Source organism: Scyliorhinus torazame, chromosome 12, assembly GCF_047496885.1.
Source record: "Scyliorhinus torazame isolate Kashiwa2021f chromosome 12, sScyTor2.1, whole genome shotgun sequence".
In the NCBI taxonomy this organism is placed as follows: Eukaryota; Metazoa; Chordata; class Chondrichthyes; order Carcharhiniformes; family Scyliorhinidae; genus Scyliorhinus; species Scyliorhinus torazame.
The window spans coordinates 142721270-142736848 of record NC_092718.1 but is presented as its reverse complement, the minus strand read 5'-3'; the positions used below and the strand labels follow the sequence as shown (position 1 = coordinate 142736848).

Here is a 15579-nt window from a genome sequence, read left to right as displayed (position 1 = left end):
TGTTCAAAGAAATTTACGTTGATTAAACATTGGGTAAATCACTAAATGTGCACATAGCAAATTGTTTACTTCTTTGTTGCTGCTGCAAAGGATGTTGTGATTTTCCAACTAGAAAGTATCACTTTAAATGTTTTAAAATAGGAATATACGGACGACAACCCATCCGACAATGGGCACGTCAGAAAAGTACCCGAGGGTGGAAAAGGGGCTGTGGGTGGATTTGTTAAGAGGGTAATGGGTGCAAACGTTTCGAAAAATGGAGGCCTGCTGGTTTAAAAGGGACGAAGATCAGCATGGATCCATTCTCCCAACACCCCTTCTCCTACAAGGTTGCTAGGCCCTCGTTCCCATGTTACTGCTTGATCCCAGCAACCAAAATACTGCCAGAATCTTCGCCTGCAATGTTCCATAACAGGCTTCTCAGTCCTGATGGACCCAAGATCTTACACTGGTGATCCTGGGATCTAGTCTCAGTGTTCACAGTCCCGTAAAGTTTCATGCCCAATGGTTCCACACCACAGTACAAGTTCCAATTCAGTTAAGCCCCAAGTCCTCTCTGCCTATTGCCCACAGAACCCAAGGCCCCAGTGAACCCAGATTCCAACACCTGTAACAGTGTTGCTGGAATTTCCCTTCCCATTCTTGGGTCCTTGAGAAAGCAGGGAATTATCGGTAGTGGGGAAAATTCTTGAATCCATTATCAAGGACTTTATAATGGAACGTTTAGAAAGCAGTGGCAGGATCAGTCAGAGTCACCATGGACTTATGAAGGGGAAATCATGCTTGACAAATCTGTTGGAATTCTTTGAAGATGTAACCAATACAAGGGGGAGACAGTCGATGTGGTACATTTGGACTTTCAGAAGGCGTTCGACATAAGAGATTAACATAGACATAGAATTTACAGTGCAGAAGGCCATTCGGCCCATCGAGACTGCACCGGCTCTTGGAAAGAGCACCCTACCCAAGATCAACACCTCCACCCGATCCCCATAACCCAGTAACCCCACCAAACACTAAGAGCAATTTTGAACACTAAGTGCAATTTATCATGGCCAATCCACCTAACCTGCACATCTTTGGACTGTGGGAGGAAACCGGAGCACCTGGAGGAAACCCACGCACACACGGGGAGGATGTGCAAACTCCGCACAGACAGTGACCCAAGCCGGAATCGAACCTGGGACCCTGGAGCTGTGAAGCAATTGTGCTATCCACAATGCTACCGTGTTGCCCCAACAGATTATTGTTCAACATTAAAGTGCATGGGATTGGGGGAAGTGTATTGAGGTGGATAGAAAACTGGTTGGCAGAGAGGAAACAAAGAGTAGGAATTAACAGGTCCTTTTCAAATTGGCAGGCAGGAACTAGTGGGGTGGCACAGGGTTTGGTGCTGTGACCCCAGCTATTCACAATATATATCAATGATTTGGAAGAGAGAAAGTTTGCAGCTGACATTAAGTTAGGTGGGAGGGTGAATTGTGATGAGGATGCCGAGATCCTACAGCAAGATCTGGACAGGTTGAGCGAGTGGGCAAACCAATGGGAGATGCAGTATAATTTGGATAAGTGTCAGGTTATTCACTTTGGAAGCAAAAACAGGAAGGCAGATTACTACCTGAATGGTTGTAAATTGGCAGAGGGGAGTGTGCAGCGGGACCTGGCTGCCCCTGTGCACCATTCGCTGAAGGTAAGCATGCAGGTGTAGCAGGCAGTAAAGAAAGCTAATGGTATGTTGCCTTCATTGCGAGAGGTTGAGTACAGAAGCAGGGATGAGTTGCTGCAATTACACAGGGCCTTGGTGAGGCCACACCTAGAATTTGGCACTGGGTAATGAACCAGGACAGGTGTTAGATTTGGAGGTAGGTGAGCACTTTGGTGATAGTGACACAATTCAATTACGTTTACTTTAGTGATGGAAAGAGATAGGTATATACCGCAGGGCAAGAGTTATAGAACATAGAACGTAGAACAATACGGCGCAGTACAGGCCCTTCGGCCCACGATGTTGCACCGAAACAAAAGCCATCTAACCTACACTACGCCATTATCATCCATATGTTTATCCAATAAACTTTTAAATGCCCTCAATGTTGGCGAGTTCACTACTGTTGCAGGTAGGGCATTCCACGGCCTCACTACTCTTTGCGTAAAGAACCTACCTCTGACCTCTGCCCTATATCTATTACCCCTCAGTTTAAAGCTATGTCCCCTCGTGCCAGCCATTTCCATCCGCGGGAGAAGGCTCTCACTGTCCACCCTATCTAACCACCTGATCATTTTGTATGCCTCTATTAAGTCTCCTCTTAACCTTCTTCTCTCCAACGAAAACAACCTCAAGTCCATCAGCCTTTCCTCATAAGATTTTCCCTCCATACCAGGAAATATATCTGGGGGAAAGGCAATTATGATGCGATGAGGCAAGACTTAGGATGCATCGGATGGAGAGGAAAAGTGCAGGGGATGGGCACAATCGAAATGTGGCGCTTGTTCAAGGAACAGCTACTGCGTGTCCTTGATAAGTATGTACCTGTCAGGCAGGGAGGAAGTGGTCGAGCAAGGGAACCGTGGTTTACTAAAGAAGTCGAAACACTTGTCAAGAGGAAGAAGGAGGCTTACGTAAAGATGAGACATGAAGGTTCAGTTAGGGCGCTCGAGAGTTACAAGTTAGCTAGGAAGGACCTAAAGAGAGAGCTAAGAAGAGCCAGGAGGGGACATGAGAAGTCTTTGGCAGTTTGGCAGGTAGGATCAAGGATAACCCGAAAGCTTTCTATAGATATGTCAGGAATAAACTATGTCAGGAATAAATTAATGACTAGGGTAATAGTAGGGCCAGTCAAGGACAGTAGTGGGAAGTTGTGCTTGGAGTCCGAGGAGATAGGAGACGTGCTAAATGAATATTTTTTGTCAGTATTCACACAGGAAAAAGGCAATGTTGTTGAGGAGAATACCGAGATTCAGGCTACTAGACTAGAAGGGCTTGAGGTTCATAAGGAGGAGGTGTTAGCAATTCTGGAAAATGTGAAAATAGATAAGTGCCCTGTGCCGGATGGGATTTATCCTAGGATTCTCTGGGAAGCTAAGGAGGAGATTGCTGAGCCTTTGGCCTTGATCTTTAAGTCATCTTTGTCTACAGGAATAGTGCCAGAAGACTGGAGGATAGCAAATGTTGTCCCCTTGTTCAAGAAGTGGAATAGAGACAACCCCGGTAACAATAGACCAGTGAGCCTTACTTCTGTTGTGGGCAAAAACCTGGAAAGGTTTATAAGAGATAGGATGTATCATCATCTGGAAAGGAATAATTTGATTAGAGATAGTCAACACGGTTTTGTGAAGGGTAGGTCGTGCCTCACAAACCTTATTGAGTTCTTTGAGAAGGTGACCAAACAGGTGGATGAGGGTAAAGCAGTTGATGTGGTGTATATGGATTTCAGTAAAGCGTTTGATAAGGTTCCCCACGGTAGGCTACTGCAGAAAATACGGAGGCATGGGATTCAGGGTGATTTAGCAGTTTAGATCAGAAATTGGCTAGCTGTAAGAAGATTGAAGTTGATGGGAAATGTTCAGACTGGAGTCCAGTTACTAGTGGTGTACCACAAGGATCTGTTTTGGGGCTACTGCTGCTTGTCATTTTTATAACTGACATGGAGGAGGGCATAGAAGGATGGGTGAATAAATTTGCAGATGACACTAAAGTCGCTGGAGCTGTGGACAGTGCGGAAGGATGTTACAAGTTACAGAGGGACATAGATAAGCTGCACCGCTGGGCTGAGAGGTGGCAAATGGAGTTTAATGCAGAAAAGTGTGAGGTGATTCATTTTGGAAGGAATAACAGGAAGTCAGAGTACTGGACTAATGGTAGGATTCTTGGCAGTGTGGATGAGCAGAGATATCTCAGTGTCCATGTACATAGATCCCTGAAAGTTGCCACCCAGGCTGAGAAGGTTGTTAAGAAGGCGTACGGTGTGTTAGCTTTTATTGGTAGAGGGATTGAGTTTCGGAGCCATGATGTCATGTTGCAGCTGTACAAAACTCTGGTGCTGCCGCATTTGGAGTATTGCATGCAATTCTGGTCGCCGCATCATAGGAAGGATGTGGAAGCATTGGAAAGGGTGCAGAGGAGATTTACCAGAATGTTGCCTGGTATGGAGGGAAGATCTTATGATGAAAGGCTGAGGGACTTCAGGCTGTTTTCGTTAGAGAGAAGGTTAAGAGATGATTTAATTGAGGCATACAAGATGATCGGAGGTTTGGATAGGGTGGACAGTGAGAGCCTTCTTCCTCGGATGGTGATTCATAGATTATCATAGAATTTACAGTGCAGAAGGAGGCCATTCAGCCCATCGGGTCTGCACCGGCTCTTGGAAAGAGCACCCTACCCAAGGTCAACACCGCCACCCTATCCCCATAACCCAGTAACCCCACCCAACACTAAGGGCAATTTTGGACACTAAGGGCAATTTATCATGGCCAATCCACCTAACCCGCACATCTTTGGACTGTGGGAGGAAACCGGAGCACCCGGAGGAAACCCACGCACACACGGGAGGATGTGCAGACTCCGCACAGACAGTGACCCAAGCCGGAATCGAACCTGGGACCCTGGTGCTGTGAAGCAATTGTGCTATCCACAAGGCTACCGTGCTGCCCTGATGTCTATCACGAGGGGAAATAGCTTTAAGTTGAAGGGAGATAGATACAAGACAGATGTCAGAGGTAGGTTCTTTACTCAGAGTAGTAAGGGCGTGGAATGCCCTGCCAGCAACAGTAGTGGACTTGCCAAGACTAAGGGCATTCAAATGGCCATTGGATAGACATATGGAAGATAAGGGAATAATGTAGATGGGCATTAGGGTGGTTTCACAGGTCGGCGCAACATTGAGGGCCGAAGGGCCTGTACTGCGCTGTAATGCTCTATGTTCTATTGTGTGCAGTTTTTGTCTCCGTTTCTCAGGTAGGATGTTCTTGCTCCCAAGGGAGTGCAGCGAAGGTTTACCAGACTGATTCCAGGGATGGAGGGATTGTCCTATGAGGAAAGATTGACTAGGTTAGGATTGTTCTTGCTGGAGTTCAGAAGAATAGGCAGCAAATAGGCAGCACGGTAGAATAGTGGTTAGCACTATGGTTTCACAGCACCAGGGTCCCAGGTTCGATTCCTGCTTGGGTCACTGTCTGGGCTGAGTCTGCAAGTTCTCCCCATGTCTGCGTGGGTTTCCTCCGGGTGCTCCGGCTTCCTCCCAAAGTCCAAAGTTGCGTCGGTTAGGTGGATTGGCCATGCTAAATTGCCCTTAGGTTAGATGGGGTTGCTGGGTTACAGGGAAAGGGTGGAGGTGTGGGCTTAAAGTATGGTGCTCTTTCCAAGAGTCGGTGCAGACTCGATGGGCCGAATGGCCTCCCTCTGCACTGTAAATTCTATGATAGCTATTAATTATATCTGTGATATCTATGAAGAATGAGGGGGAACTCTCATAGAGAGTTATAAAATTCTAACAGCACTAGACAGGGTAGATGCAGGGAAGATGTTCCCAATGATGGGTGTGTCCAGAACAAGGGGTCACAGTCTGAGGATTCAGGGTAAACATTTCGGACAGCGATAAGGAGATACTTCTTCACCCAAAGAGTGGTGAGCCTGTGGAATTCATTACCACAGGAAGTAGTTGATGCTAAAACATTGAATATATTCAAGAGGCAGCTGGATATAGCACTTGGGGAGAATGGGATCAAAGGCTATGGTGAGAAAGCAGGATTAGGCTATTGCGTTGGATCAGCCACGATCGTGATGAATGGCGGAGCAGGCTCGAAGGGCCAAAAGGTCTACTCCTGTTCCTATCTTCTATGTATCTATTACACTGCCAACCAACTTCCTCTTCCCACCACCAAATACAGACAGACCCTAGAACTCCATTAAAATAATGCAACACTTAGAAACGCAATATTAGTGATACCAGATTCCAGACCTTAGTCCCAATTTCTCAAGGTATGCTGTCACTGTCAATGAGTCAGGTGCCCTTGGTAACATTACGTGTTCTAACATCTCTTCGGACTCATTCGGAGCATTGTCATGAATGGAATGCTTTTGTAATTCGTGAGTTTCCAATTTCAATAGTTAAAGCATCTGTGAATGGTGCAGTACTCGAGTGAAAAACAAGTTAGTCAACCCATATTGCTCTCCAAGTACTGCAGTGTCCAGTCGTTAGGTCACTGGCTGAATCTCACCACCTTTGTTCCAGGGCAAAGAATTGCAGAACTGCCTGAAAACCCCCCCAAAAATCACTCACTTGAAATTTCCCAGCTCAGTTAGCTGGACTGCTGGTCCATGATGCGGACGGAATGCTTGCCTTCATTTCACGGGGTATCGAGTATAAAAACTGACATGCTACAGTTGTATAGAACCTTGGTAAGGCCGCACCTGGAATATTGTGCACAATTCTGGTCACCACACGACCAGAAGGATGTGGAGGCTTTGGAGAGGGTGCAGAGGAGGTGTAGCAGATGTTGCCTGGTCTGGAGGGTGTTAGCCATGTGGAGAGGCTGAATAGACTTGGACTGTTTTAATTAGAAATACGGAGGTTGAAGGGGGACCTGATAGAGGTCCACAAGATTATGAGGGGCATGGACAGAGTGGATGGGCAGGCACTCTTTCCCAGGGTGGAGGGATCAGTCACTAGGGGGCAAAGTTTAGAGGAGATCTGCGAGGCAGGTTTTTGACAGAGGATGGCGAGAGCCTGGAACGTGCTGACAGGGGTGATTGTGGAAGCAGATACATTAACCGTGTTCAAAAGGCATCGTGACAAATACATGGATAGGATGGGTATCGAGGGATACGGCACAAGGAAGTGCCGAGGGTTTTGGCCAAGCGTGGTATCATGACCGGTACAGGAACAGTACTGTTCCTGTACTGTATTGTTCTTTGTTCTTGCGGGGAACATAAAAATTGATTGCAAAAGCTCCTATAGGAATGTGAAGAGAAAACGATTAGTGAAGAGATGTAGGTGCCTGACAGTCATAAACAGGGAATTTATAACAGGGAACAAAGAAATGGTTCACCAACTAATTATATAATGTGTATATCTGTGAAATATGTGACTCTGCTCTCCGCCGCACAACCTATCTCCGGTTCCGTGTGCTTTCTTGACTACCTTGCCCACTTGTGTTGCCACCTTCAAAAATCTGTGGACCTGCATGCCCAGATCTCTCGGACTTTCTGTATTCCTAAGAGTTTTGCCATTTACGGTATACTTCCCCTTTATACACAAAGATCTTGGTGTCAGCACGGATGTTGCTGTCTTCAAAAACCTTTGTTATTATGCGTCCAAAGCAGGCACTTGCAGATTGAATACGATGTTGGATCTCTGCATCGTGTCAGCCTTAGATGAGAGGAGGCTCCCTGGTAGGGCAAATGTTCCACATTTCGTAAGGTTGCTCCATTGATCTTTGTGGAGGGAGAGACCGGATCTTGCCCTGGGACGGCTTGGTAAAGGATTTGAGTCTTCTTGAGGTTGTTTGTTATGTTACCATGCTTTGTTACCGATTCTTTGTTATGTTACCATGAAGGTGTCAAGCATGGCTTTATTACTACCATCTGTGTCTTTTATCTCAATAACCAACAATAGGGGGCCCAGCAAGGACCCCTGTGATACGCCACTGGTCACTGGCTTCCAGACACTAAAGCAGCCGTCTATCATCATCCTCTGTCTCCTGCCGCGAAGCCAATTATGAATCCACCTTATCAAATCACCCTGTATCCCATGTGCATTTGTCTTCTTAATAAGTCTCCTGTCATGATATGCAGATAATGATATACAGACAGGCACAGACAGGCAGCTAATGAACACAGAGAACAGGACATGACCAATGAACAGGCAGGACACTCAGGGGTGGTATCTCACCATAAAAGGCACGAGGCACTCACCTTCCACCGATGAACATCTACAGAGTGAGTCAGGGTGTATGTACAGTATCACACCTCCAGCACGTGGCTAAGAGCTAGTCTGGTTCAGTCAGACAGAGTAACCACACTTACATTAGCAGAGAGTCGAACTCAGAGAGAACTGTGCTACTGGTTCAATAAATCTGATTGAACTAACTTCAAGGTCTGGAGTATCTTTTGGTTAAAGCTGCACCCAGTTGCAGCCTGTGTTATCCCAGAGTACATAACACATCATGCTACTCATGAGACTGCTTAATCTAGGTGGCTTACCTCAGTCTGTTCCGTGACGACCAGCGAATACATCCTGGCACCATGGAGGAGATTCAGGCTCCTCACCAGCGCAGGACCTCCGGCAATCTCAGTGCCAACTGGCAGACATTCAAGCAAAAGTTTCTGCTGTACATCGAAGCTTCAGACCTCGTGGGTGCGTCTGATGCAAGGAAGATCGTGCTTCTCCTCTCAACAGCGGGTGATCAAGCCATCGAACTCTTCAACTCTTTTCACTTCACCGAGGGCCAGGACAAGACAAAGTTTCAGACCATCCTGGACAAGTTTGACAGTCACTGTGAAGTGGACACCAATGAAATCTTCGAGCGCTACATATTCAAACAGCGTCTACAAGGTAAAGATGAATCTTTCAAATCCTTCTTAACTAACCTCCGCCTGCTAGCGCTGTCATAGAATTTACAGTGCAGAAGGAGGTCATTTGGCCCATCGAGTCCTCACCAGCCCTTAGGAAAGAGCACCTCACTTAAGCCCACACATCCATCCTATCCCCGTAACCCAGCAACCCCACCTAACTTTTTTCGACACTATGGGCAATTAATCATCGTCAATCGCGACCGAACCTGCACATCTTTGGACTGTGGGAGGAAACCGGAGCACCCGGAGGAAACCCACGCACACACGGGGAGAACATGCAGACTCCACACAGACAGTGACCCAAGCCGGGAATCGAACGTGGGACCCTGGAGCTGTGAAGCAATTGTGCTAACCACTATGCTACCATGCGGCCCACGCAACTGTCCTGCAACTTTGGTGATATTGCTGACTCCATGATCAGAGACCAAATATTTTTTGGAGTTCACTCTGATCCTCTGAGAGAGCAGCTACTGAAAATCAAGCATATGACCCTGCCAGTCACGATTGAAACATGCACAGTGCATGAGCATGCCAAAAATCGGCTGAAAATGAGAAACTTGCCTCCCATGAGGCAGAGAGTGTACAGGCCATCTCCCGGATGCAGCGCCTCAGCATTGATGAAAGCGGCCATTTTGTGCGCTTTTCCCGGGGCCCCACGCATGCGCGATGCGAACGGGATAACCAAGCGGCTGACGCCCGCACTGCACATGTGCGACTATGCATGGAGCGTCAGGACGGCAACGTCATGACGTGTTCGAACTGCGGCAATGCCCACTTAAAGAAACACTACCCTGCAAGAGGCAGGCGATGTTTAAACTGCGGGAAGCCTGGTCACTATGCAGCCTTGTGCAGGTCTGCACCACCAGTCAGGGGCCAGCGCTCCCAATTCCGACGACGGCGCGTTCAGAGTGTGCAACAACGATTATAGGATTCTGATCCTGGCAGCACAATGGATCCAGAGGAAGAATGCCTGGACTCCGCTGTCTGTGTGGGCATCATTACCAAATGTGAATATGCCACATCCAACTCTTCACAAATTCAATCCATCCTCGCTGTGGATTCTGCGGACGAATGGCTGCGGTGATGCAGGTCAACCACTGCTCCATCCAGTTTACGCTAGACACAGGTGCTTCTGCCAACCTCCTCTCACAGGCAGATTTCAAACGCATCAAGAAGCCCCCCAAGGTCCTTCCAGCAGCCTGCAGGCTCCTGGACTACAACGGAAATGCACTGGGATCCTGCCAGCTCATTGTCTCCAACTGGAGCACCCATGCACGGCTACGTTTTGAAATTGTCAAGCCAGACAGGGCATCCCTACTTGGCGCACATGCCTGCAAGCAGCTGAACCTCGTGCAGCGGGTTTATTCAACGACATCCTCCAATGTGGATCTTCAGTCCCACATTGACGGCATCCTCGCTCAGTATCCGTATGTGTTCGACGGGATAGGCACACTGCCATACCGATACAAGATTCTGGTACGACCTGATGCCAAGCCAGTGGTCCATGCACCACGCTGGGTCCCAGCTCCGCTGAGGGAGCGCCTGAAGGCACACTCAAGGATCTTCAGCAACAGGGCATCATTTCCAAGGTAACCGAACCAACTGACTGGGTCAGCTCGATGGTATGTGTCAGAAAGCCTTTGGGAGACCTGCACATCTGCATTGATCCCAAGGATCTCAATAAGAATATAATGCGTGAACACTACCCCATCCGAAGCAGGAGGAACTCACCAGTGAGATGGCACACGCACGTTTTTTCACCAAGTTAGATGCGTCACATGGATTTTGGCAAATCCAGCTGGATGAGTCCAGCAGAAGGCTCTGCACCTTCAACACACCGTTTGGCAGATACTGCTATAATCGCATGCCGTTTGGCATTGTCTCGGCATCGGAGAGCTTCCATCGCATCATGGAGCAGATGATGGAGGACATTGAAGGGGTTCATGTGTAGTGGACGACATCATCATATGGTCCGCGACCCCTGAAGAGCATGTTTCCCATCTCCAGCAGGTATTCCGCCGTGTCCATGCCAATGGCCTGAAGATGAACAGGTCCAAATTTGGCTTTTGCATGTCGACACTCAAGTTCCTAGGTGACCAGATCTCTCAGCAGGGCGTGCGCCCGACACAGACAAGGTCAAGGCCATCAAAGCCATGAAGGTCCCTGAAGACAAGAAGGCGGTATTGCGCTTCCTGGGCACGCTCAATATTCTGGGCAAGTTCAAACCTGGCCTCACACACCACAGCCCTACGAAACCTGGTGAAAAAGTCCACTGCCTTTGAGTGGAAGGCAGCACATCAGGCAGAGTGGTTGGAGCTGAAAGCCAAGCTCACCACTGCACCCTTCTTGGCATTTATCGACCCAGACAGGGAGACAAAGATCTCGACAGATGCGAGCCAGGATGGCATCGATGCTGCTTCAACGCGATGACACTTCATCCTGGGCACCGGTAGCCTACGCATCAAGGGCCATGACGCCCACCGAACCAAGGTATGCGCAAATAAAGAAGGAATGCCTGGGTCTTCTCACTGGCATTCTCACGTTTTATGACTATGTCTACGGCCTGCCGACATTCACAGTCGAGACAGATCACAGGCCCCTGGTCCACATTATCCACAAGGACCTGAATGACATGACGCCTCGGTTGCAGCGTATCCTCCTCGAACTCAGAAGGTACGACTTTGACAGAGTGTCCATGCCTGGCAAGTAGCTCACCATCGCTGATGCACTGTCCTGCTCCATCACATTGCCTAGTGAACCGCTGGAAATTATCCAGCAGATTGAATCGCAGGTGAGGTGATGCATTTTGGCAGATCGAATCAGGCCAGGACCTACTCAGTTAATGGTATGGTGTTGGGGAGAGTTATAGAACAAAGAGATCTAGGAGTACAGGTTCATAGCTCCTTGAAGGTGGAGCCGCAGGTGGACAGGGTGGTGAAGAAGGCATTCGGTATGCTTGGTTTCATTGGTCAGAACATTGAATACAGGAGTTGGGACGTCTTGTTGAAGTTGTACAAGACATTGGTACGGCCACCCTTGGAATACTGTGTGCAGTTCTGGTCATCCTATTATAGAAAGGATATTATTAAACTAGAAAGAGTGCAGAAAAGATTTACTAGGATGTTACCGGAACTTGATGGTTTGAGTTATAAGGAGAGGCTGGATAGACTGGGACTTTTTCCCCTGGAGAGTAGGAGGCTTAGGGGTGATCTTATAGAGGTCTATAAAATAATGAGGGGCATAGATAAGGTAGATAGTCAACATCTTTTCCCAAAGGGAAAACTAAAACTAGAGGGCATAGGTTTAAGGTGAGAGGGGAGAGATTCAGAAGGGCCCAGAGGGGCAATTTCTTCACTCAGAGGGTAGTGAGTGTCTGGAATGGGCTGCCAGAGGTAGTAGTAGAGGCGGGTACAATTGTGTCTTTTAAAAAGCATTTCGATAGTTACATGGGTAAGATGGGTATAGAGGGTTATGGGCCAAGTGCGGGCAACTGGGACTAGCTTAATGGTAAAAACTGGGCGGCATGGACTGGTTGGGCCGAAGGGCCTGTTTCCATGCTGTAAACTTCTATGATTCTATGAGGTGCAGCTGTGTGCTAGCACCCTCCCGGCGTCTGATGAGAAGGTGGTTCGTATCCGCAAGGAGATAGCCAAAGACCCCCTTTTGCAGCGTGTCATGCACCGCCTCACCAATGGCTGGCAGAAAGGGCAGTGCCCTCAATTTTACAATGTAAAGGACGACCTGATGGAGATTGATGGTTTCCTCCTCAAGCTGGACCAGATTGTCATTCCACTCAAGTCTCCAGAGCTTGGTGCTCTTCCCAATCCATGAGGGACACTAAGGCAGAGCCAGGCAGGCTGTCTACTGGCCCAGCCAGGACATCGTGAACATGGTCTCAACTGTGTGACCTGTCAACGCTTCCAGCCAGCGCAGAGCAACGAGCGCTCCAGCAGCATTCAATCGAGACCTCCCCGTGGTCCAAAGTTGGCATCGACCTCTTTCGTGCGAATGGTCGTGACTACGTGTTGGTTACTGATTATTTCTCCAATTACCCTGAAGTCGTGAAGCTCTCAGACCTCACATCTCAGACCGTTATCAAGGCCTGTAAGGAGACGTTCTCCAGGATTGGTATCCCACTCACTGTCATGAGTGACAATGGCCCGTGCTTCAGCAGTCACGAGTGGTCTATGTTTGCCAAGTCATACCATTTCAAACATGTCGCTTCCAGCCCACACTATCCGCAGTCCAATGGGAAGGTTGAAAAAGGGGTTGAAACAGCTCATCTGCAAGGCCGCAGATTCTGCTTGACATTTACCTCGCGCTGCTTGCATACAGGGCGACCCCACTGTCCACTGGCATGTCACCGGCTCAACTCCTGATGAACAGGAACCTGGGGACGACACTTCCAGCCATACACTTGCCCAACCTGGATCACCTCCCGATGCTGCAGAAGGTGCAGCAGCTCCGAAACCAGCAAAAGCAGGGCTATGATGCTCATGCCACCCATTTGCCCATGTTATCCCCGGCAGACACTGTCAGGATCAAGATACCGGATGGTGGTTGGTCTGCTCCAGCTGTCGTTGTTCGACAGGTTGCGCACCCCCCCCCATGTATGTTGTACGTATGGCTGATGGTTCTGTTGTGCGACGAAACAGACGGGCACTGCGCAAAGTTGCCTGCCCGCAACCGCTTTCTTCTCCGTTTCCATCCGTTGTTTTGCCACCTCCTGATACCTCGAACTACGAGGCCGTCAGTCAGGCTTCCATCTCGCCTGTCAAGGCGCCGTCATCTCCACCACCACCTCTCCGGCGGTCGACAAGGATCAGACGCAAGCCCCAGAGACTGGACTTATGAACATTTGTTTTGTTTGCTATGTTCTGTTTTCTCACATTAGACAGCTATCTTCCCATGTAAATACGTTCACATATGCCACCGCTTGTAAATATGTTAATATATGCCACCACATGTAAGTACGTTCCCATGTGCCAACAAAACATTTTTTTTTTTAAAAAGGCGAGATGTCATGATATGCAGACATGCAAATAATGATATACAGACAGGCACAAACAGGCAGCTAATGAACACAGAGAACAGGACATGACCAATGAGCAGGCAGGACACTCAGGGGTGGTATTTCACTATAAAAGGCACGAGGCACTCACACTCTGCCTCTTTCCACTAATGAACATCTACAGTGAGAGCCAGGGTGTATGTACAGTGTCACACCTCCAGCACGTGGCTAAGAGCTAGTCAGGTTCAGTCCGACAGAGTAACCACACTTAGGTTAGCAGAGAGTCGAACTCACCTGTGCTTACTGTGCTACGGGTTCAATACATCTGATTGAACTAACTTCAAGGTCTGGAGTATCTTTTGCTTAAAGCTGCATCCAGTTGCAGCCTGTGTTATCCCAGAGTACATAACACATCATCTCCCATGTGGGACCTTGTCAAAGACTTTCCTGAAATCCATGTAAACTACATCAACTGCACTACCATCATCTATACACCTGGTCACATGCTCAAAAACTTCAATCAAATTTGTTGACCACGACCTCCCTCTGACAAAGCCATGCTGACTATTCCTGATCAAACCTTGCCTCTCCAAGTGGAGATGGATTCTCTCCTTCAGAATTTTCCTCAATAGTTTCCCTACCACTGATGAGACTCACTGGTCTGTAGTTTCCTGGCTTGTCTCTACAACCTTTCTAAAATAGAGGAATCGCATTAGCTGTTCTCCTGTTCTCTGGCACCTACCCCAAAAGTCGATGAGAGAGGGGCAGGAAACAGCTGTAGTCCTTTCCGTTATTTATACCTGGAAAGTCATTTAAAGAATCTACTTTTCTCAGAGGAAAGTCTTTCTTTCCTTTTCATTGTAATTTCAGTATACTGATGAATCAGTCGAATGGATCAAGCACAGGTGATAAAACACAGTTTAGGTCAATTTTCAAGATTTTACACAGGCACCTCCTCTCACCACTCCCAGAGACATCTGTTAGCAGTAATTGCACACCCTGAGACTGTCTAACAACACAATCAGACCCTGTGTTCCTGGTCTCAGCATCAACCCTTCCAATGCTGTGGACGGCACGGTGGCACAGTGGTTAGCACTGTTGCCTACAGCGCTGAGGACCCGGGTTCGATCCCAACCCTGGATCACTGTCTGTGTGGAGTGTATACATTCTCACTGTGTCTGTGTGGGTCTCACCCCCACAACCCGAAGATGTGCAGGTTAGGTGGATTGGCCACGCTAAATTTCTCCTTAACTGGAAAAAGACAATACGGTGTTCTAAACTTATTTTTTTTTTAAATTCTATGTTAAAAAACCCTTCCAATGGTTCCAAAAACACCCTATAAACCAATCCAAATTTTCCACACCTCAATGGTATCAGACCCTAAGATTCCTCTCCACAGTATTAGCATAACATGTATATCCACAAGAAATGTAACTTCCCACACAGCTGCTATAATAAACCCAAACATCTCCTGCCCACTACTGCTAAGCCCATGAAACCATCAATCAGCTAGATGCACACCATTTTCTAAAAGGTAAAATATACAATTAGATGCAGTTAAGTGACATATACTAATTCATGGAAAACAAATCATGGATTTTGATGACGAACCACTGGTAAAAATTACAGAAAGTTAAATAATTAGAACAGAATTAGCTTAATTTGATCACTCTAAATCAGAGGCCCAGATAATAAATAGCACATTATCTGATATAACACTATTAGAAAGCAGTGTATTCACCCACACAATGCTGCTTCAAATTTAAATCAACACAATTAAACACGATACATCCAGCACCATTTAACTAAAATATGTCATACTTTTAAAAAGGGACAAAACCACAGAAAGTGCAGAGAAACTTTCCATAAAAAGCAAAGAGCCAAAAAATGTAATCATATTGACTTTTCAAAACAGACTTTTCAAAAGACAAACCCAGGATTTTGATTTGTCGATTTAATACCCATCAGACTCTGAATTAACTCATCCAGTGTTTAC

General features: G+C 47.4%; 1 protein-coding gene across 6 annotated transcripts in view; it reads right to left on the bottom strand.

Moving 5' to 3' along the window:
• The window catches only part of LOC140386629 (protein CASP-like), a 1158102-nt gene that overhangs the window by 567871 nt on the left and 574652 nt on the right, over window positions 1-15579 (bottom strand). The gene's annotated exons all lie outside the window — the stretch shown is intronic.